Below are 25,594 nucleotides of genomic sequence, written 5' to 3'. Positions count from 1 at the left end.
ACCTCCTCCTTGTTCATGTGATAGGTCATTCGAAATTGATCATAACAAGTAGGTAACGAGTGCAGTATGATATCAATAGCCAACTCCTCGGGGAAGTTCACATTCAACTTGAGCAAACGGTCCACAAACTTGTGCATTTTCTACATGTGGCCCGTGATAGGTTCACCATCCTTCATTCGGGTTGTTATCATGGAAGAGATGATTTCATACCTCTCTTGACGAGCACTTTGATGGTAGCGGTCCATCAAGTCCATGTGCATCTCAAAAGGGTAAAAGTCCTCATAGGACTTCTAGAGTTCAGCTTTCATTGTGGCCAACATGATACATGCCACCTTGGTAGCATCTCTCTAATGTGCCCTAAAGTCAGCGATCTCCTCTGGAGTAGCAGTAGACTCATCAATTTCCTTCAGCTCCTTGTCGAGGACATATTCCTTGTCCTCGTAACGTGTGACCATCCTGATGTTCCTGATCTAATCATTAAAGTTTGAACCATCAAAGATGACTCTCCCACAAAGGTTCATGAGAGAGAAGGAGCCGGTAGGGTTTGAGCCAGAAGCAACATTGTTGGAAGACATCTGAAGAAAGACAAGTTTAGATTAGATATAAAATCCTTTATAAGACACCCAAATGTAATATTAAGGCTAGGACCCAACACAATACTTTATAACTTGGAAGAGGGATGCCGTAATCCAAGCTATAAAATATTTGAAGGTAAGTGAATGACGATTCACCAATTTCCACCATGAAAACGAAATAGGTATTAGGTTTTAATTGGATTGAAACTCCTAGATTCTTTTGAGATTCATTGAACTTTTCAATGGCATGTTTAAATCTCGATTGTGCCCTCTCAAGTTTATGACTGGGATGCCAAGGATCACAAACAAGGTGTGAATAACCATGCAAATTTACTTGGTACCCTTAATCTTTATCACCTAATCGATGTGCCGGTTACCCACACGCGCTCCACCGATCTACGATAAATATTAAGTCACCCTTTGCCACTCCTACTAGTCCATGTTAGTGTGCCGGTTACCCACACACACTCCACCAACGACTTGGTAAGGTACAAAGTGTAATTTCATGGGATAGCACCAATTTCACATTTTCCTAAAGTAACTAAGATTGGGAATTTATAAAACGTTTAGTTACTTTATATTTTTCATTATACTTTTAATGAGGATTATAGTCCTTGTCCTACCCGTTCGGCTAACGACCCTCCACCAGTCAAAGAAGCGGTGGGTGAGAGTGGACACCCATTAAGCTGCCATTTTATAGGAAACAACCTTATACCCCATTATAGACTAGCTTCGTGAATGAGGCCTACTAACGGTAAGACTGACTTGCTCTTATATATATATATATATATATATATATATATATATATATATATATATATATATATATATATATATATATATTATTAACTTATAATACTATAAAGTATAAGGGTTGAATTTTAACTTTTAAAACTCTAGGGTTTGGAATTAAAGTTTTCTAAAGTGACTTCACAAATTCCAAAACTTGAGGGCAAGTTTTGAAACTATTCAAAACCTTTCATATTTATAACTTATGGGTTTAATGGTTTATTAAAATGAAAACTCTTCATTTTATGTAACCTATGACTCTTTAATGATAATTTAAAGAAGTGACTTTTGGTAATCCATAACTTGAGGACAAATTATGGACTCCACCAATAAAATTTAGATCAAGAATTATGTCATCAAACAATTTGCAGATAATTCCTATGATCTTCTAAAACTCATAAGTATGAATATTCATATCAACAATTTCAAGAATCATATAAACACATATAAAATTTGAATTTTTGATAATAAGCATTGTAAATGGATTAGCATAATCATTACACCATCAAAAACAGGTTTTATAAGTCCAAAACAGTTTAGGGTAATGATCCTAGTCCATTTCCAGCAGCAAAACTCGAAATTCTGTACACAGGGGCTCCTACTCGTCGAGTGCAAGAACCTACTCGACGAGTAGGATGAATTTTGTCATGGACTCGTCGAGTCCCCCCATAGACTCGGCGAGTTCACAGTACAGATTACAGAATTTTGACTTTTTTCAAGCTGTTTGCATCAAATACAAAGAAAACAAGCCTAGGCTCTGATACCACTGATGGGTTTTGAGCATTCTAACACTCTTATGGTGTACATGCAACCCTAGAAACCTTGGATCTATGTTTTCTCTAATATTCATGCAAATTTGATTTTCCAAGGTTCTCATCCTAACTAGCATGGCATGGGGTACTTGTAATATAAAAAACTAGTAGAATGACATACCTTTGTAGTTGCTTGGATTCCTTAAGACCTTGTGAGCCTAGCACCCCAAATGTTATGCCTCAAATGTTTCACACAACACCACAACTCCTGGAATAACTTGAGAAGAGAACACTTTCACCCAAAAATTGGCTAGCCCTCCTTGTCTTGTGATAATGGCCGATTTTTCTCCATATGAGGTTGCTTATATAGTGTATCACATGTAGGGTTACACCATGTAAACCCTAATGTGCATGGCTTTTCATTTCCCCCATGATCCATGGGTTATAACCTCCATGGAGCACCCAATGGGTCCTAGCCCAATCTAGTAAATCATGAACCATAAGCCCACTATTATAAGAATGAATGATTTACAAACCAATCCCCATATATTTAATTAGTCTCTTTTTGATCACAAAATTAATTCCAAATTAATTCTTGATCAACACTAATTAAATAATATGATTTCATATTAATATATTAGAACTTATAATATATTAAGAAATCGTAAGTATCCTTTTCTCATTTTGTCTATCCAACAATTGAGATGCCGATGCAACCCAAATGGACCATGCCAAACCGGGTCAAGTACATACCAAATATAGTTATGGACTTAGACACCTTATCCAACAATTTATGTGTGGCCGGAGGGTCTTATTCGTATTATTGACCGGAGGGTCTTATTTTCTTATACCGAGATATGTTTTATTATGCATCATTTCTTTGTGACTTATGTTGTTATATTCTTATGTGTATATATTGAGTTATGACCGGAGGGTCCATACCGAGACGTGAGACCGGTGGGTCTTCACCGAGACACATGACCGGAGGGTCGTTATCGAGATTTAACCATGAGAGACTAATTATTTGTGTATGTGGTATTTTGGGGAAACCACTATGCTTTGTGCTTACAGTGTTGATTTAAATGTGTTTCAGGTACTTTTGTAGATTCAGTGAAGGCGGAGGCATGACTATACACACTCGCCGACTTATGATGTCTTGTGGATTTTGGGAGACTCTGATATATTTTTTTTGATAAATGACTTACAATTCTGTGATGACTTGGATTTTTAATAATGTTTGGTGAATTAAAAATGAAAAATTGGTTGTGAAATTTGAGGTGTTACAATCCATATGGCCGTTACCGGCTTTGGCCATTTGGGAATGTCCTCTACAAATTGACATAGCCACTCCGCCTCTTCAGCACAAATATCTAAGGCGATAAATTCAGATTCCATCGTAGATCTGGATATAAATATTTGCTTAGACGATTTCCAAGCTATAGTTGCACCTCCAAGTGTAAACACATATCCAGTTGACCACTTGTCGATCTAGAATCTTTTATGTTAGATATCCAATTTGCATCAATGTATCCTTCGATAACTGTTGGGTGTCTGCCATAATGCAATCCATATTCTCACGTGTATCTCACATACCTTAGTAGCCTAGTAATACTCTTCCAGTGTTCAGAACTGGGTTTACTAGTATATCTACTCATTCTACTCATAGCATATGCTAAGTCAGGTCTGGTACAACCAATGTTTTGAAAATCGGACCGGACATCGAACCGGCCGCCATACCGGGTCAATGGGTCAACCGGTCAGACCGGTCCAAAAAACTGGATGAATCGGATGACGTCATTATTACATCAGTATTATATTTAAAATTTTAAAATATTCCAAAAAAATACAAAAAAAAAACTTTAAACCAAAAATATCAACAAACATAAGTTTTCAACGTTAAATAAAAGTACCAAATATACAAAATACCATGAAAATAATTCACCACATCTTAATTCTAGTCTTCAAAAAAAAAAAAAAACAAAGTTCAGAACATAAACATCAAAATACCATGAAATGTATCAAAATCCAAACTTCAACCACAATTTAATTTTCATCTAAAGGAATCCATGTCAATTTCTTCTAACGCAACTCCATCATCATCTTCTTCATCATCTTCAATATCAAATACAAATTCAATTTTAGCCAAACTTAAACTCAAATAGAAGAATAACAAAATATTGATAGAATAACATAAAATACTAACCTTGAAAAACTTGGGATTCAAACATTGTTGATTCATTGTAGTTTGATAGTTCTTCTTTAACCATATTTTCCAATTCATTATAACTTACTTCACCTTCTGGTATTTCATCAACCATCGAAAACTCGATTTTATCAATACTTTCATAATCGATCGGATCATAAGACTTTTTGTAATCCTTGAGCCTAGAAAAAATATTAATATACTTTTACACATAAGTAAAGAAAATGAAAAAAAAGTTTGAAAGTATAAGTTACCTATTTTGTAGAAACAAATTATAATGAACATAAAGAAGGTCATTAAGCCTTTGCTGTTCCAACCGATTCCTTCTTTTAGTGTGGATTCTCTCAAAGACACTCCAATTCCTATCACACCCGGAAGAAGAAGCAGTTTGGCTTAAAATTCGAATTGCAAATTTTTGCAATTCCGGAGCATCTCCACCATGTAATTTCCACCATTCATCTAATGGAAAATAGCAAAATAATATTATAATATTTTTACTATAATTCACTATTAATAAAAATTTGAAAAAAAAACTTACATGGACGAGTAGTATTACGAGAAGCGAAAGCAAGTTTTCTACCAAAACTACCTTCATGCTCACGAAACAACTTTAGTTGGTCCATGAGAGTTAGACCATCAACAGTACCAGCACTGCTATAACACTCAATCATATCCATTACCCCCCCAACCATCTCTGGTTTCTTAGAAAAATTTTCTTGATCATATTGAAAGACTGGATTCAACCAATAAGCAGCAACATGAAGACTCTTACACCGCATCCTATCCCCCCAATTGTTAATGATGTTAGTATACGCGGTGTACAATTCTCTGTTGTTGCGAAAAAGTTTCTTTTATTCCTTTTTTTGCCCTATACATCCCTTCGTATGCTAAAAAAAGAAAAAAAACATCAACTAAAATAATAAAAATGATAATGTATTTGTAAACATCATTAAAGAATATAAAAAAAGTTATACATAAAGCCGACTTCTCATCCGAATCACAAATCCGTAAAAGTCTCAACATTGGAGTCATCACCTTTACTATGATAGCACAATTATTCCAAAAGCTTTCATTCAACATGATAAGCTTAACTTCTTTTGATTTTTCTAATCTAATCAATTTTTTATAATCCGGGGAGGTGACCATAGCTTGCAAATCATGTTTGTGATCACACAAACTCTTCAATGCAAAAAATGTTGTACCAAAACGAGTGGCACCCGGACGAATAATCTCTGTCCAACCTGGTCTTTTTCTTAACCAATTTAATGGTCATTTGTGGTTATAAACAAAAATTATAACCCCCGATGCAAGTGTAACCAAATCAGCGACTTCACACATCTCCGACATGTCCTTCATAATCAAGTTCATACAGTGAGCTGCACAAGGAGACCAAACAATGGACGGATACTTCTCACATAACAATCGCAACCTTATAGTTTGCAGCATTATCAGTGACTAAATGAACGACATTCTGACGACCAACAATCTCACTAATAAATTTGCATAATGTTTGGTCATTATTCTCAATATCCGATGCATCAACTGATTTGATGAAGGAAATCCATTTTGCATAATACACCATAAAATTGATAAGGGGTCTTTGTATTGTATCGCGCCACCCATCACCCATAATTGTGCAACCATTTTCTGCCCAGTAACGTCTATAAGAATCAACTATAAGTTGTACAGACTTTTCGCATCTTTCAACAACGTGACATGCATAACATGATATGAAGTCTCCGTGTATCCATGACCCATACTAGCGACTTTGCTCATTGTTATTTAGAAAATGGGAGAATTCACGGCATTCATAGGTATACAAGAATCATAAAACCACATAGCAAGAGCTAAATATGTATCATTCCATCTTTCCTTACTTTGCAATGTTGCGTTAATTGATGGTTGAGAAGGATCATGCATACCTCGTTTGAAAAAAGGTGGCACGGTTTGTGTTTGGGAGGTATGAGGAGCTTTTCTCTTTCCATCGTTTTTTGAGTTGATTGTTGGGTGATGTGACGACCAAAAATTTCAACCAATTTAAAACATTTTATTTCATTCAAAAACCATTACGTTCATACATCTTGTTTTCAAAACAGTTTAAACATCAGAGTATTTCCCCAGAACCCTATCGCATAAAACATAAACATGAGGAGCAGTACGATCACGCCTTCGCCTTGCCACGATCTCCTGAAGCACTTGAAACAATAAACCACAACTGTAAGCCCGAAAGCTTAGTGAGTTTCCCCCAAAGTACCCATACACATACACACATACACATACAACAAAGAACAACATACTACGGGTCCATTCAACCTTCCGGTTGGAATACCCCCGACCCTCAACCATCGGGTTGGAATGCCTACATAACGCGAGCCCAATCATCCTACCGGGATGGAATACTCTCGGCCCACAACCATCGGGTTGGAATGCCCAAACACCTATACATACAACAATAGCTACTATGGGTCCAATCATCCCTTAGGATGGAATACCCCAGGCCCCTCAACCATCGGGTTGGAATGCCAACATACTATGAGTCCAATCATCCTACCGGGATGGAATACTCCTGGCCCACAACCATCGGGTTGGAATGCCCCACTTCCTATACATACAGTAACTACTACTACTATTATGGGTCCAATCATCCCTTGGGATGGAATACCCCAGGCCCCTCAACCATCGAGTTGGAATGCCAAACTACTATGAGTCCAATCATCCTACCGGGATGGAATACTCCTGGCCCACAACCATCGAGTTGGAATGCCAATCTACTCTAGCAGACATGCACACCTAACAGGCAACCACATAACACTCTACAGAACTAGCACACTAGGGCCCTATCATCCTACCGGGATGGAATACCCTCTACCACTGCTCAACATACATAACCCGTAGGTATCCTCCTACCAGCGTACATAATGCAAGACCCACTACCGATCTATAAATAATCACTACCCAACTACCAGGGCGCTGATCCAACAGAACTAGCCATCATACAACTATCCATCTCTCTAGGATACTAGGCAAAAGGCATACTCTCATATCACTATCTTATCCACCAGAATACTAGCAAGCATATCATCACATAATATAACAAGCTCTAACAACAATTCAAAGGGCCGGCCGTGCCTTAGACCCTTGAGTACAGTGAGGAAAACTCACCTTGCCACTGCCGAAATCCTACAAATCTTTGACTGCTGATTCACCGGGAATCCCCACTATCACATGCAAAAATCATCTCATTATACACTATCATGACTTTCTAGGCCAAGGGCCCACAATACTCATTAAGCCCATCATCCTCTTATTGGGCCAAGACCCAAAACCAAATCCTCATGCAAAGCCCAATATTGGCCCAATTTACTAAATTGGGCCCACCTCACCAAATGGGCCTAGATCCAAGATCCATAATAATTATTAGGTCTAAATTACTCCATCCATAATGTTCAGTCACGACCCAAGCCCCACCAGCCCATAAACAGCCCAATCACTTAAGGCCCAATATCAAAAACCCAACAGAGGGAGTACGCTGGGCGTACCCCTCTTGGTATGCTGGGCATACTTCGATGCTCGCGGACTGGAAACGGGACACTGACTCACTACGCTGGGCGTACATCCATTTACGCGGGGCGTAATCTTGCTGACTAAAATTCCTCATAAGTTCTTAATGGCTTAAGCTCTTAAGCCCAAACTTCAGATCCATCGACCAAACATGCCTAGGATTCATAAAGTCTCAAACTTTATTACTTGGGACGTCCATAAAGCTCTTAACTCAAGGTCTTAACCCAATAAAACCTTCCTACTTCTTACATGGGACCACCAAAGCCATTGGGACCTCATTTTTCTTACTCAAGACCTCTCCAATGGTCTGAAAGGACAACTCATCTTAACCAAAACACATCATGCATCAAGATGTGGGTTTTTGGGACAAGAATCGTGTCAAAACTTCACCATACATAGATCTACACAAAATAGATGTCAAGCAAGAAGCTTTATACCTCAAAAGGGCTCCAAAAGATGATGCCTTCCCAGATCTACGAGCTCCAGCCACCCAACTCCTTCCTTGACAACTTCTTCTTTCTTTTCCTAGGCTCTCCTTTGCCAAACCAAGCTCCCCAAGGTCAAATATCCACAACCATGGAAGAAAACGGCTACTTAGGGTTTCTGAGAGTAAGAGGGCAGATATGGAGGCTAGGGTTGGAACCATAATGTTCCTTATATAGTGGCTGGCCCTAAAATTAGGGTTTCTGGACACTGGACGTACGCTGCGCGTAAATCCAATACGCTGGGCGTACGTCGAGGAACTTCGCGTTTCATTTACTCTATTACGCTGGGCGTAACCCAGCCTACGCTGGGCGTACCCACGCGTGTCCCAAGCATGCATGGCCTTTCTTTGACAACTTTTCCATTAAGTGTCATAAGTGTCAATATCTTCAAAGTGCCATAACTCCATTATTCTAAGTCCGTTTCCGACGAACTTTATATCCACGAAAAGGTGGCGAGAAGCCCTACGCTTCTAGCAACACACCCCGACCCGAAGCCTTCTCGAATAAAACCCATTGCCCATAAAAAGACCGAAACGCCCTTACTCTTGATCTCGGGAATTCCATAAATAATTACTCTTAGAACGGGGCGTTACAATTCTCCCCCACTTAAATATGATTTCGTCCTCGAAATCGCCAATTGCCAACTCTGGCTACCCAAACATCCAAAAGGCACATTCACGCCCCTAAAGCGTGACGACCACTAAGGGAGGCCAGCCCCACTGGCACTCCTCCTCGAAGAGATACCTACTCCACCGTGGGAACCTGAATTCCCATCCTGAAAACAGGACCACAAGTCAGACTCTGCTGTTGGCCACACTTGGTCCCTCTTTAGCTCATTCCCAAACGAACATACAACGATACTCTTACCGAAACCAACACTCACGCCTGGCCCAATCAGCCTAGGGCTGGAATACCAGGCATGCCTACGACGGGTCCGCTCATCCCTAGGATGGAATACCATCGCATCCTACTCATGTTTGGCCTAGTCAACCCTCGGGTTGGAATACCAAACACATCAGGTCCAGTCAATCATAGGGTCCGGTCATCCTCATGATGGAATACCCCAGATTGGAATACCTCCACATACATAACTCAAACCCAAAACCATACTCGGAACCAAGGACCTTGTCCTTGCGTTCCCCTCGAACTCTCCGGTTCGTCACACTTGAGTATAACCCACTCATACTTCCCTAACACGATCTATAGGTCCTTGACCTACGACTGTACAGTCCTCATCATCGATCCAGACTGCTCCCGAGTCTGCTAACCTGCTATCTCGCCTTCCTTTGTCCAAACCTCCAATCTGGAGACACTATCCCCCTCCTCTTCCAAGGAGACTGAAAACATGCCTACGCATCATCCAGCCTCTGGTTCAAAGATCCTCGACACTTGCAAAGCCCTTACTATGACTGAACCGCCTCATCGCACCATCCCAATAACCAACATTCAAACCGCGTCAGACAACCTTCTACAACCAGCGGCTCATCCGAGAATTTCCAATTCTCCCCCACTTAGGGCACTAACCCCTATCCACTGGCGGAGAAGTTAACACGCTGCTCAATCGAACCCCACTAATACACCGAACTTCAAGGAACCTAAGTCCTGCTGAAAGTTCCCGAATCCCCGAACCATAACCTTCCTTCCTCACGAATTCCACACCGGATACTATCTCTCTAACAACTCTCAATACTAGCTCTTCTTTAACACATACAACACTTTATATCTCATGCAAGAAACAACAACTCAATCATACATAAACAAGATAAAGCAGAAAAACATATCGGCTGACACCTCTGGCTCAGACCTGATCGCCTCGGTCACAAGCTGATAAGCACGCCCTGGAGCCATCGGAGGCTCTGCCCGACCCTGACTCCCGTCAGTAAGTCTCAACGTGGATGGCGCTGGGGCCTGCACTGACCTGGCAGCCAGGAGAGGACACTGGGCCTTCATATGGCCCACCTGATCACAATGATAACAAAGTCGGACTCCTGCAGATGGAGTCGACTGCCTACAATCTCTGGCTATGTGGCCCTCCTTGCCACACCTGTGGCACCCCGAATAAGAACGGCAACTACCCTCGTGCACCTTGCCGCACTTCCCGCAAGTGCGACTTATCTGACCTCCCTGCCTATAATCAGCGGCCCTCATCCGCTTTGGTGCAGGCTACGACTGCACCAGGGCCTGCCTCTGTTCTCTCAACTGGAGCTCCATCTCCAACTCACGCCGCCTGGCGGCCTCCTGCAACTCCAACAAGGTACTACACCTATGCGTGGACACAAACTGCCGGATATCCCTCTTGAGCATACTCAGATATCGGGACATCTGAGCCTGCTCCGAAGCAAACTCCAGGCAAAACATCGCCCTCTCAGTAAACAACCTGGTGATCTCCATCATCGACTCTGAATCCTGCTTCAGCTCCAGGAACTCCTGAGCCAACCTCTCTCTCTCAACCTGTGGAACATAACGGGTACTGAACATCTCCCGGAACTGATCCCACAAAACCGCTGCCCGCTGCGCATCAGAGTAAGATCCTGTAGTCAACCTCCACCAATCCTTCGCCCTGAGCCTCAAAAGGTTCAGAGCACACCTCACCCTCTGATCCGCAGGGCATGAACACGTGAAGAAACAACCCTCCACGTCTGACAACCACCTCATAGCAACAATCGGATCCTGAACTCCATTGAAAGTAGGGGGCTTCGTATTGTCGAAATCCCGATACTAAAAACCCCGACTGGCTCCTCCCCCTGCCGCTGCCACAGCCGTTGCGGCTTCCGCGGCCGCTGTCTCTGCAAGAGCCGCATAACGCTCATCAAAATACTCAACCATGGCGGTCTTGATCGACCCAAACAGTTCCGGCAACTCAGCCCGGAACATAGCAGCAACCTCATCATGCAGGATATCACGAATCCTAGCATCCAACTCATCCGTACTCATCTGACCAATCACCTCGGGAGGTGCTGATCCATCCTGACCACCCTCTCCCGATCCCGAACCGGATCCTGACTCGAGACGTCTCGCATCTGCCATACTGCAATAAACCACAAGAACCTCAGATACCTCGCATAACCGCTGAGAAATAACATCTAACCAACAACCTAGGGGTTGTGACTTCCTTGACACGCGTATGGGTCCTGTGCTTTCAGTAGTACGGGCCTATACTACCTTCCACACCTACCCATATTTGTCTCAAGTATCATCACAACGACCTAAGCACAAACATACATAGCAGGCACTCAATCCTCACTCCTAGAGGAATACTGAATATCTTATATCAAGAAAACCCTACTCTAGCAGGCATCACAAATCAGGCAATTCTATCATGCAATTCCTGAAGATCCCTAGCCTAGTACTAGCATGCTGTTCTAACATATCTCATAAACAAATAACTTGTATGGTATTTTGGGGTAACTTACTGGCTCCGACTGATCGTACCCTCTGCGTCCTCCTTTACTTATTTTGAAAACCATTTGAAAACTATTTTTGACAATCTCTCCTTGATTTGAGACTGGATTCACACGAATGTTCCTCCAATTCACTCAAACCAAGGCTCTGATACCAACTTGTGACGACCAAAAATTTCAACCAATTTAAAACATTTTATTTCATTCAAAAACCATTACGTTCATACATCTTGTTTTCAAAACAGTTTAAACATCAGAGTATTTCCCCAGAACCCTATCGCATAAAACATAAACATGAGGAGCAGTACGATCACGCCTTCGCCTTGCCACGATCTCCTGAAGCACCTGAAACAATAAACCACAACTGTAAGCCTGAAAGCTTAGTGAGTTTCCCCCAAAGTACCCATACACACACAAACATACACATACAGCAAAGAACAACATACTACGGGTCCATTCAACCTTCTGGTTGGAATACCCCCGGCCCTCAACCATCGGGTTGGAATGCCTACATAACGCGAGCCCAATCATCCTACCGGGATGGAATACTCTCGGCCCACAACCATCGGGTTGGAATGCCCAAACACCTATACATACAACAATAGCTACTATGGGTCCAATCATCCCTTAGGATGGAATACCCCAGGCCCCTCAACCATCGGGTTGGAATGCCAACATACTATGAGTCCAATCATCCTACCGGGATGGAATACTCCTGGCCCACAACCATCGGGTTGGAATGCCCCACTTCCTATACATACAGTAACTACTACTACTATTATGGGTCCAATCATCCCTTGGGATGGAATACCCCAGACCCCTCAACCATCGGGTTGGAATGCCAAACTACTATGAGTCCAATCATCCTACCGGGATGGAATACTCCTGGCCCACAACCATCGGGTTGGAATGCCAATCTACTCTAGCAGACATGCACACCTAACAGGCAACCACATAACACTCTACAGAACTAGCACACTAGGGCCCTATCATCCTACCGGGATGGAATACCCTCTACCACTGCTCAACATACATAACCCGCAGGTATCCTCCTACCAGCGTACATAATGCAAGACCCACTACCGATCTATAAATAATCACTACCCAACTACCAGGGCGCTGATCCAACAGAACTAGCCATAATACAACTATCCATCTCTCTAGGATACTAGGCAAAAGGCATACTCTCATATCACTATCTTATCCACCAGAATACTAGCAAGCATATCATCACATAATATAACAAGCTCTAACAACAATTCAAAGGGTCGGCCTTGGTGCCTTACACCCTTGAGTACAGTGAGGAAAACTCACCTTGCCACTGCCGAAATCCTGCAAATCTTTGACTGCTGATTCACCGGGAATCCCCACTATCACATGCAAAAATCATCTCATTATACACTATCATGACTTTCTAGGCCAAGGGCCTACAACACTCATTAAGGCCATCATCCTCTTATTGGGCCAAGACCCAAAACCAAATCCTCATGCAAAGCCCAATATTGGCCCAATTTACTAAATTGGGCCCACCTTACCAAATGGGCCTAGATCCAAGGTCCATAATAATTATTGGGTCTAAATTACTCCATCCATAATGTTCAGTCACGGCCCAAGCCCCACCAGCCCATAAACAGCCCAATCACTTCAGGCCCAAAATCAAAAACCCAACAGAGGGAGTACGCTGGGCGTACCCCTCTTGGTACGCTGGGCGTACTTCGATGCTCGCGGACTGGAAACGGGACACTGACCCACTACGCTGGGCGTACATCCATTTACGCGGGGCGTAATCTTGCTGACTAAAATTCCTCATAAGTTCTTAATGGCTTAAGCTCTTAAGCCCAAACTTCAGATCCATCGACCAAACATGCCTAGGATTCATAAAGTCTCAAACTTTATTACTTGGGACGTCCATAAAGCTCTTAACTCAAGGTCTTAACCCAATAAGACCTTCCTACTTCTTACATGGGACAACCAAAGCCATTGGGACCTCATTTTTCTTACTCAAGACCTCTCCAATGGTCTGAAAGGACAGCTCATCTTAACCATAACACATCATGCATCAAGATGTCGGTTTTTAGGACAAGAATGGTGTCAAAACTTCACCATACATAGATCTACACAAAATAGATGTCAAGCAAGAAGCTTTATACCTCAAAAGGGCTCCAATAGATGATGCCTTCCCAGATCTACGAGCTCCAGCCACCCAACTCCTTCCTTGACAACTTCTTCTTTCTTCTCCTAGGCTCTCCTTTGCCAAACCAAGCTCCCCAAGGTCAAATATCCACAACCATGGAAGAAAACGGCTACTTAGGGTTTCTGAGAGTAAGAGGGCAGATATGGAGGCTAGGGTTGGAACCATAATGTTCCTTATATAGTGGCTGGCCCTAAAATTAGGGTTTCTGGACATTGGACGTACGTTGGGCGTACGTCGAGGAACTCCGCGTTTCATTTACTCTATTACGCTGGGCGTAACCCAGCCTATGCTGGGCGTACCCACGCGTGTCCCAAGCATGCATGGCCTTTCTTTGACAACTTTCCATTAAGTGCCATAAGTGTCAATATCTTCAAAGTGCCATAACTCCATTATTCTAAGTCCGTTTCCGACGAACTTTATATCAACGAAAAGGTGGCGAGAATCCCTACGCTTCTAGCAACACACCTCGACCCGAAGCCTTCTCGAATAAAACCCATTGCCCATAAAAAGACCGAAACTCCCTTACTCTTGATCTCGGGAATTCCATAAATAATTACTCTTAGAACGGGGCGTTACAGGTGAGTACTTGAACGTCATCATCATCATCATCAACATCATACATGTTATCTACATTCGCCCCCGAAGTATCACCAAGCACACCAACACGTTTCTCTTTTTTTGGGCATTTTCATCCAATGAAATTTTCATGACAAACTTTATATCTCCTGGACAACTTGGACATGGTGAAATAGCACCTGACACTCCAACAAGGTGCTGTTTCATTCTATTGATACCTCCACCGTTATATGTTTTTTTACAAAAAGTACAAAAGTATGCCTTTTTTCCGCCTCCACCATTAAGTAGAGTAATATACCTCCAAGCAGGATCTTTTTTTGCTCGAACATTTGGTTGAGTAGAAGCTTGTGAACCATATGGGACGATATTCGACTGTGCTTCTTCGGATGGATTGGAACTTGAACCAGGAGTGCAGAGTGCTCATAATCTATACTATAATAGAAACACAAACAACCAATGTTACATTTATATCAAATTATTGGTAATCCTAAACAAGTAAACATGTTAAACAATCCTAAACAATCATAAAAAATCATAAAAGAAAATTAGATATTAACAGAGAAACAATGAACATGCTAAACAATCCTAAGCAATCATAAACAAGTAAACATGCTAAAGAATCCAAATGATTTCTGAAAATAATGCTTTCTGAAAACAATAACCAATTTATCATTATTAACAATATAGGAAGTCAGGTTAGCATCAATGTTAGGTTGTAAACTGTACAAAAGCTCCAAAACAGTGACTAAAAGTCTAAAACTAAACGCCTATATATGGCTCCTGTGTTGGGGTCGGGACTATTTTCAGAATCATAGAACATTGGTTTTAGTCTATATAAAAGAGAAACACTGAAACAGTTATAGCCTGATAGGAAGTTTTGAATACTTACCTTTGTATTATGGAAGTGTCGACTCTGTCACTCTGGTGGAAATCAGAGAAATCCTCACCGAGTCTTCGGTGGTGGAGCATAAATTGGAGGAATCCTTGCCCCTTCGGCCGATTGGAAATCGGAGAAATTGAAAATCGAAGGTACTCTTCAGTCGACTGTGTTTGTCGACATTAGGTTTAGAGTTTGGGTTGCAAATGGGTTCTCTCTGTCTTCTGTCGATACTGGAGGTGTCGACTGAGAAATTAAGATAGTTTTTGCCTTTTTTCCCGATGATTTTTCATAAAACAAAAAAATATATAAATACAATTGGTTCTGAAGGAGGTTGAACTGGCCCGGTTGGACCGCAGGTCAAAGAAAACCGACGATTTTTTCCAGTTTAAGATATGAACGGTTTTTGGGAGTGAAAGAACTGAAACCACGACCGGTTCCCGGTTGAACCGATTCAACCGGCCGATCCGATCCCGTAACATCCCAATTTTCAAGGCCAAAAATTTCATTTTTAATTAAGTAACTCATGAAATAGTTTACCAAAAACATCACCAATGTCAAATCAATTTGTACAACTGTAACAATGTGTCTCAAAACCATATCATCCATAGTAATAAAAATCAGAGTACATTCCCAAGATTATCATAGTGCGGAATCCGGAGTGTGTTTGATGTGCCGCTACCGCGCCGACTCCTTCCCCTTCGCTGAAGAGGTACCTGAAACCAAAACTGTAAACTGTAAGCACAAAGCTTAGTGAGTTCCCCCATCATACCGCATACCAAACACTAACATACTGTCAGGCAATTCTGGGGTGCCCGACTACCCAGGTCAAGCCATTCCGGGGTGCTTGACTTACCCAGGTCAAGCCATTCTGGGGTGCTTGACTTACCCGTCGGTCTATTTCACCCGACCACCGGGGACTATTTCACCCCTACCACTATCATATAACACACATACTCTGCTAGGAAATTTTTGGGTGCCTGACTACCCAGGTCAAGCCATTATGGGGTGCTTGACTTACCCGTCGGCCCTTACGACCGGCACATGAGGACTATTTCACCTCCTACTACTACCACATAATAGCATAAACATACTGTCAGACAATTATGGGGTGCCCGATCTACCCTTTGGTCCTAACGACCGAACTTGGGGCTATATCCCCCCTACTACTACTATCACATATAGCATATCATGTTAGCACATAAACATATCAGGTAGTAGCAAACCCAGATGAATATCACAAAGACAATCATCCGCCATATAAATCCTACTGGTGGGCGACATTGTGGCCGTAGACCCACCGCTACTGGAAGGTAACTCACATCGATGTCGCGTAGTGTCTGCACTGATCCCAATGTGGAAGTCAACTCTTCCCGACTCCTTAATCCCTACATGACAACTCCTCTAAGTCATTACATAGAATATACAACCCTAACCAGGCTCAACTCAAGCTCAGTCAGAGTCAACATTGGACAAAGTCAACATCCAGTTGACCTGACTCGCCGAGTTGGCCTACCAACTCGTCAAGCCCATACTCCTCTAACCCGATACAATCCCTGTCTCCGCTCGTCGAGTCTAGCAAGAACTCGACGAGTTCTCCTTCAATCACCATCGGGACCATCTTCATCCGCCTCGCCGAGTTCGACCTTGAACTCGTCGAGTCCAACCTAAATGTACCCAAAGTCCAAGCTTCTAAGGATGAATAAACACATGGAAGACCAAGACAGGGGCATTTTACCTTGATTGAGCTGGATATGGACCAAAACCTCTGGATCTCCAAGCCTCAACTCGAACTCTCAAGCTTCTTCCTTCCTCTCAAGCTTCACACTCCACCAAATGCACCAAAATGGCCTTAGAACACACAAAAACGGCTAGGGTTTCGATACACAGCTCTCTGGGAATGATAGGGGCAATGGAGGCTAAGATAAAGTGTTTAAATAGGGTGAAAACCCTAAATATTAGGGTTTTGTCCAGCCAGCTCCTACTCGTCGTGTCGGTCACTTAAACCCCCGTTCCAACAGTCGAGTCTACTCGACGAGTTGGGCCTCCAACTCGCCGAGTCCCAGAGTAAATTGTAACATTACCATGAAGTTAAATACGTACCAGGAATCGGGTGCTACAAATCTCCCCCACTTATTTTAGACTTCGTCCTCGAAGTCTGCTGCTGATTCTGGAAAAAGCTCGGGGTTGTGCTCCCTCGTCTCATCCTCCGGCTCCCAAGTCCATTCCGACCCCTTGCGGTGCCGCCATTGCACCTTCACCAGCTCCGCTCTCTTGTTCCTCAGGTCCTTCGATACTAGCCGCTCGATGTAATTCAGGCTATCATCTACCTGAATATCCTCCAAGGGTACAATTGCTGAGTTGTCCACCAGGCACTTCCGTAACTGGGAGACGTGAAACGTACTATGAATCTGACTGAGTTCGGCTGGCAGGTCCAGCCTATATGCCACCTTGCCCACCCGGGCTACAACCTGAAAAGGCCCAATGTATCTGGGGCCCAGCTTGCCCCGCTTCCTGAACCGGATGACGCCTTTCCAAGGCGACACCTTCAGAAGGACCATATCCCCGACCTGGAACTCTAGGTATGATCGGCGCTTGTGGCCGTAACTCTTCTGCTGACTCTGAGCAGTCTAAAGTCTGCTCCTAACTTGCTGAATTCTCTCTGTCTTCTTGAGCACCACTTCGGTGCTCCCCATGACCCTCTGTCCGACTTCGCCCCAACATATCGGGGTCCTGCACTTCCTCCCGTACAACATCTCGAAGGGAGGACGGTCGATACTCGCGTGATAGCTGTTGTTGTAGGAGAACTCAGCTAATGGAAGGTAGGTATCCCAGCTACTAGGGGTGAGCAAACCCAAACCAACAAACCGAGAAATCGACTAAAACCGACGAAACCGAAACCGAAAAAACCGAAACCGAAGCAAAACCGATGGTTAGGGTTTAAATTTTTTAAAAACCGAAAAGTCGGGTTCGGGTTCGGGTTCGGTTTTTACCCAGAAACCGACCCATCCAACCCAAGAAACTGACCCATACTTAAAACCGACAAACCGCCCCAAGAAACCGACCCATCCAACCCAACAAACCGACTCATACTTGATTGTTTTTTGGTTATAATAGACTATTTCGGGCTTTGGTTGTAACTTGTAGTAGACTATTTGGTTGTAAGACTCATGTTTTTTGAAGTATTTAACTTCAATTTGGTGTTTTTGAAGTATTTTACTTCTTGCTTCATTTTTGGAAAATGGGTTAAAACCCAAAAGCCATGGGTTTAAACCTAGAACCCGTGAGTTTATGGGTTGAACCCAAGAAACCGAAAAACCGACCTCAGAACCCAAGAAACCGAACCGACCAGAAACCGATCCTATTGGGTTCTGAAAACTAGAAACCGAACATTTATGGGTTGGGTGGGGTTTGGGTCCAAAACCGACCCAAACCGACCAATGCACAGCCCTACCAGCTACCACCGAAGTCTAGAACGCAGGCCCGCAACATATCCTCCAAAGTCTGGATGCTCCGCTCACTCTGACCATCCGTCTGCGGGTGGAGCATTGTGCTGAAATGCAGACGAGTACCCAACTCGTCGTGAAACTTCTTCCAGAACCTTTAAGTAAACCGCACGTCTTGGTCCGAAATCACCGAAACTGGCACCCCGTGCGGAGCTACTACCTCTCGGATGTAGATGTCGGCCAACTTCTCGGCCGAAATGCTCTCCTGGATCGGTATGAAATGGGCACTCTTGGTCAACCGATCCACAATAACCCAAATCGAATCCACTCCCCGTGCAGTCCTGGGAAGCTTGGTGATGAAGTCCATAGTAATATCTTCCCATTTCCACATGGGAATGTCTAGCGGCCGCATCTTGTCGTGTGACCTCTGGTGTTCAGCCTTGACCTTCCTGCAGGTCAAGCATCGCTCTACGTACCAGGCAACGTCCCGCTTCATGCAGGGCCACCAGTAATCGAGTCGAAGATCCCTGTACATCTTCGTCGCCCCAGGATGAATCGAGAATCGGGATCTGTGCGCCTCCTCCATCAGAACCTGGTGCACACCCCCATGATAGGGAACCCACACCCTGCGGTGTAGCGTCAATAATCCACGGCTATCATAGTCGAAGGAGGAAATCTGTCCCACAATACGCTCGCTCTTCCGATGCTCCTCCTTCATAGCTTCCTGTTGGGCCTCCAGGATCTGCTCCAAAAGAAGAGTCACCACCGTCATCCTCATGCAGATGCCTCTGATCGGCGCTGCCTTGCGGCTGAGCGCATCGGCCACGACATTGGCCTACCCCGGGTGGTAAAGGATCTCGCAATCGCAATCCTTCACCACATCTAACCACCGACGCTGCCTCATATTCAGATTCGGCTGATCCATGAGATACCTCAAACTCTTGTGGTCCGTGTAGATGGTACTACGGACCCCATAGAGGTAGTGTCACCAAATCTTGAGGGCGAAGACGACAGCCCCCAACTCCAAATATGAGTCGGGTAGTTCGCTTCATGAGGCTTCAGCTGCCTCAAAGCGTAAGCGATAACGTGCCCTCTCTGCATCAATACCGCGCCCAACCCTGAGATGGACGCATCACAATATACCACAAAATCCTCCACGCCCTCCGACAGGGCGAGAACCGGCGCCTCGCACAGTCTCTGTCTCAACGTCTCAAATGTCGCCTGCTGCTCAGGCCCTCAGCGAAAGACAACGGATTTCTTCATCAGCCGCGTCAAGGGTACGACTATTTTGGAGAAGTCCTGAATGAATCTCCGATAATAGCCTGCCAATCCGAGGAAACTCCAAATCTCAGATGGAGACTTCGGAACCTCCCATCTCATCACGGCCTCCACCTTGGCCGGGTCAACCAATATCCCGTTCTGGTTGACAAGGTGCCCAAGAAACTGCACCTCGCGCAACCAGAACTCGCACTTGGAGAACTTGGCATACAAGCTCTCCCTCCTCAAGGTATCCAAAACCTCTCACAGATGCTCCTCATGCTGCTCCTGCGTCTTGGAGTAAACCAAGATGTCATCAATGAAAACTATCACAGACCGATCTAGCATCGGTCTGCACACGCGGTTCATGAGGTCCATGAACGCGGCAGGAGCATTGGTGAGCCCGAAGGGCATCACCACGAACTCATAATGGCCATAGCGAGTCCGGAAAGCAGTCTTCTGTATATCCTCATCCCTGACCCTCATCTGATGGTAGCCTGACCGCAAATCAATCTTGGAGAACCAAGATGCTCCCTGAAGCTGGTCGAACAAATCATTTATCCTCGAAAGTGGGTAACGGTTCTTCACTGTTACCTTGTTCAGCTCCCGGTAATCTATGCACATGCGATGTGACCCGTCCTTTTTCTTGACAAACAGGATCGGGGCTACCCAGGCGAACTACTCGGCCTAATAAATCCCTTGTCTAACAGCTCCTGCAGCTGTGTAGACAACTCCTGCATCTCGGGAGGAGCCAACCGATATGGTGCCTTGGCTATCGGAGCTGCACCAGGGACTAGGTCGATCCTGAACTCCACCTGTCGCTCCGGAGGTATCCCAGGCAGCTCCTATGGGAATATATCTGCGTAATCTCGCACTACTGGAACATCGCTCACCATCGCTGCTGAAGGTAGCGCCTAGCCCTCGCTGCTGAACATAGTGTTGGTCCGTGCTGTGGTCTCTCGCCCTGAACCACCAGCTCTCCCCCACTTGGGGTCCTGATCCGAACCAACTATTGCGCGCAATCGATCACTGCCCCGTTGGGGCTCAACAAATCCATGCCTATAATCACCTTGTTCCCATGCAACAGAATGGGAACCAAGTCTACCAAATAACGCTCCTCGAACAACCTCAAAACACAGTCCCTGAAAACCTTTGATGCTCGCACTGGTCGATCATCTGCAATCTCGACCTCTAGAGGGCAATCCAACATGCCCGAAGACTCAGGGAACCACTTGCTAAGCGCAAGAGAGACAAATGATCGGGTAGCACCGGAATCAAACAGCACATGTACCGGGATACCGTTCACATGGAACGATCCTATACAAGACATATCATATGGAACATCAATATCATAAGCAACATAAAATAAAAGACAGGGAGGAGAAATCTTACCCGTAACCACATCGGGTGCGGCGCGTGCCTCCTCGGTAGTCAACTCGAAGGCTCGACTCCTCACCACTGGAGCCTCTATCTTGCCCTGTCGGCCATCAGTAATCCGCAGGGTCATTGGAGTTGGCGCCTTTACTGGCGCTGCTGCTGTCAACTGAGGGCAATTGGCCTTTTTATGGCCTCACTGGTTGCAGTGGAAACACAGCAACTCTGATGTCTGGAAAGTGGGCGCAGGGGCGGTACAATCCCTACTGAAGCGCAGGGTCATATGGAACATCAATATCATAAGCAACATAAAATAAAAGACAGGGAGGAGAAATCTTACCCGTAACCACATCGGGTGCGGCGCGTGCCTCCTCGGTAGTCAACTCGAAGGCTCGACTCCTCACCACTGGAGCCTCTATCTTGCCCTGTCGGCCATCAGTAATCCGCAGGGTCATTGGAGTTGGCGCCTTTACTGGCGCTGCTGCTGTCAACTGAGGGCAATTGGCCTTTTTATGGCCTCACTGGTTGCAGTGGAAACATAGCAACTCTGATGTCTGGCAATTCTGGGGTGCCCGACCTACCCGATACGGCCATTCTGGGGTGCCGACCTACCCGTGTCAAGCCATTCTGGGGTGCTGACCTACCCATGTCAAGCCATTCTGGGGTGCTGACCTACCCGTTGGTCCTAACAACCGAACTTGGGGCTATTCCCCTCCTACTACCACTATCACATATAACATAGCATGCCAGCATATAAACATATCATCACATGCTGTCAGACATATCTGGGGTGTCTGATCTACCCTTCGGTCCTAACAACCGAACTCTACTACTATCACTTATAACATATCATGCCAGCATATAACATACCAGGTAGTAGCAAAACTAGATGATATCACAAAGACAATCACCTAACATACAACTCCTACTGGTGGGGCGGCATTGTGGCCGTAGACCCACCGCTACTGGAAGGTAACTCACCTCGTAGTAGCTGCTGATCTGTGCGGGAAAATCCTCTGACTGCTACTGCTGCTGCTCCGGAAATCCTCCGGCTATAATTCCCACAAAACACTTAGTCATACACTGCCAACTGCTTTTAGGGTAAAATGACCATTTTACCCCTGACCAAGTCAAAGTCAAAGTCAAAGTCAAAGTCAACTTCCAGTTGACCTGACTCGCCGAGTTGGTTCGCCAACTCGCCGAGTCCCTATCCTTCTATTTGACCTTATACTCGTCTCTACTCGTCGAGTTAGGCGATGACTCGATGAGTTTTCCTTCTAATTGAACATCTACTGAATCTTCATCCGACTCGCCGAGTTGTATGAACAACTCGTCGAGTTCATCTTCAACTGATGAATAGTTCCTGTCCTTGACTCGCCGAGTTGTATGAACAACTCGTCGAGTTCATCTTCAATCTTAAGAAGATTGCCTTGGACTCGCCGAGTCTGTTCATGCACTCACCGAGTCCCATGAATTCCGGAACCATGGCTTAGTCCAGAACGTTGGGTCACTCCCCGGGACCTCCCCGGGACCTCCCTGAAACCTTTCCACACTCAACTGGGTCCTTGACCCAAAACAGAAAAGGGAGTCAAGCCTCGGACTCGCCGAGTCCCAAGAACGACTCGCCGAGTCGAGTATGTCGAAGTCTCATTTTCTCGATTTCTGGTGTACAACACTTGCCCAAAAGGTAGATCTAGGCTCCTAGGACCGTTCTAGCACGTAAAGTTACGAACTTTACGTGCATGCATGAGACTTTTGAGCCTAAAGGCCCTAAAATGGCTCCTACAATGCATGGGGCCTTCCTTGAGTGCCAAAAGCCACTCCTTTCTGCCTTGTAACCCCTCCAAGGACCTAGATCTGAAACTTCAACCCCTAACCATGCTTGCAACCATGGTTGGTGACCAAAATGGCTTAGAAAAGCCCTAAAATTTCACAAAATGGGATCTATCAAATGGAAGAGCAAGGTACAGACTTTTTACCTTCAATGAGCTGAAAATGGTGCACAAACTCGGATCCCTTTAGCCTCCTCTTGTTCCTTCAAGCTTTTCCTTCCCTCCTTGGATCACAAAAGCACCAAAGTCACTCCAAATGCCTTAGATTGCTTCAATAACGGATAGGGTTTGCTATGGGGGTCTTCTGGGAGCAAATGGGACGAAGGAGGCCGAGTTAAAGTGTTTAAATAGGGTGCAAACCCTCAGATTAGGGTTTTTGTCCAGACAGGGTCTACTCGCCGAGTCCGGGACCCGAATCGTCGAGTTCATCGCTTAAGTCTCGCATCCCCTCTCGCTTCTACTCGGCGAGATGGTCCTTCAACTCGCCGAGTCCAAGGCCAAAAATGCAAAATATTTAAAGAACTACTAAAAAGAATACGTACCAAGAACCAGGTGCTACATTGCCGCACTTGTAGCATCCCGATGATCCCATCCTACAAACCACCTCATGAGCCCTGCCGCATTTCCTGCAGCGGCCCTGTCCCGACTGGCCCTTCGGCCTAGTGTCTGCTCCCTTGGACTTCTTCCCCGAAGCCCCAGTAACTTGTCCCTCCTCTGCCTTCCTCTTCCTGATGTGCTCCAAGTCTATCTCTCTCTCTCTCCCTCTCCCTGGCAATCATGGAATCCAGGGTCGGGCATGCTGAGAAACTGACATGCTCCCGAATATCAGCTCTCAGTGTGTCGTGATAGCGGGTCCTCCGCATATCCTCATCTCCCGCATACTGGGGCACCAACAATGCCCTCTCCCGGAACTTGGCGATAATCTCCGCCACCGTCTCTGTCGTCTGCCTCATATCAAGGAAATCCATGGCCAACTGCTGAAGCTCCACAGCAGGCGCAAACTCAGCCCTGAACCTGGTCACAAAGTCCGACCAAGTCATCGCCTCAATAGTCGAGGCCCCCAACGAGTCACCAACCGACTCCCACCAATCTCTGGCCCTATCTCTCAAACAACCTGCAACATATCGCACCTTCGACCCCTTAGGGCAGAAGCTCGTCAACTATGCAGACTCAATGTCTGCAATCCACCTCCTGGCTGCGATGGGGTCTTTAGCCCCATGGAAATCCGGCGCACCACTGCCCATAAAGTCCTTGAAGGACAGTGTGCGTGACCCTGACTGGCTGTGTGCCATGTCACTCCTGAACGCCCTGAGGCGATCCTCCATCAACTCAATGATCCCTTCCTTGATCGACCCAAAAATCATCGGGGTCGACTCAAGGATACCTCTCGTGATCTCAGAAGCAATGAACTCACGTAACCCCTCATCAACTGGCTTGGTACCTGCTCCCGAACCTGATCCTGAACCGGATCCTGACCCTGAACCTCCTCTGTGTCGTGTGATCATCACCATTCTGAAACATAACACCTAACTGTCAGAATCACACATAAACCTCGAGAGGTTTCATACACTCTATAAGTTTCCTGGTTCCATCTCGACCCTCCTCGATTCGAGTACGGATCCTCTGCTTTCAGTAGTACGGGCCCATACTACCTTCCACATCTATCCGTACTTTCCTCGAGGATTTCTTTGACTTCACCAAGTCCCTCCCATTACTGTTGCATTATTTTCCAATCTCGTCCTAGGCTTACCCTAGGGTAACTCTCCGACCTACTCTCCGCCATCAGCTGCATAAGGAACCCCTGCTACCTTTACCTAACTTGCTTGCAAATACCATTACATATTACTAAGACCAAATAATTCTTCGAATGAAAGGTCCTACCCCACAACGGTTGGACTCAAACAAGAGCTGCGCAGTAGAGCTAGACCTAACCTTCTGGAATTATTCCGTTCACGCAATATGTAGCTTAACGTATTCGTTTACTAGTTAGCTAAAGATAACTAGGACTCCCGAAGCACAAAGCAACAACATTCGGGCATTGAGTAACCCAATCCGATCGTACTCTATCCAAGCTATCATATAACTGATTAACCAATAACATCTCTCAGCTCAAAAGCACATATAGCAGGCATATCAGGCATCTTCCTAGATCCTTAGCCCTAACCTAGCATGCATTTCTCATACATATATAGTAGGCATATAAGGCATCCTTCCTAGATCGTCTAGCCCTAATCTAGCATGCAATTCTCATAATCATATCATATCATAACAT

General features: G+C 44.8%; 1 pseudogene; it reads right to left on the bottom strand.

The window, feature by feature from the left end:
• Positions 1–4,166: 4,166 nt before the first annotated feature.
• The window catches only part of LOC145131357 (uncharacterized), a 37,557-nt pseudogene continuing 16,129 nt past the window's right edge, over positions 4,167–25,594 (bottom strand).

This window comes from Lactuca virosa, chromosome 8 (genome assembly GCF_052849685.1).
Source record: "Lactuca virosa cultivar CGN04683 chromosome 8, Lactuca_virosa_CGN04683_v6, whole genome shotgun sequence".
Lineage (NCBI taxonomy): Eukaryota > Viridiplantae > Streptophyta > Magnoliopsida > Asterales > Asteraceae > Lactuca > Lactuca virosa.
Note: the sequence above shows the minus strand (reverse complement) of the source record. Positions and strands in the feature narration are given on the sequence as shown.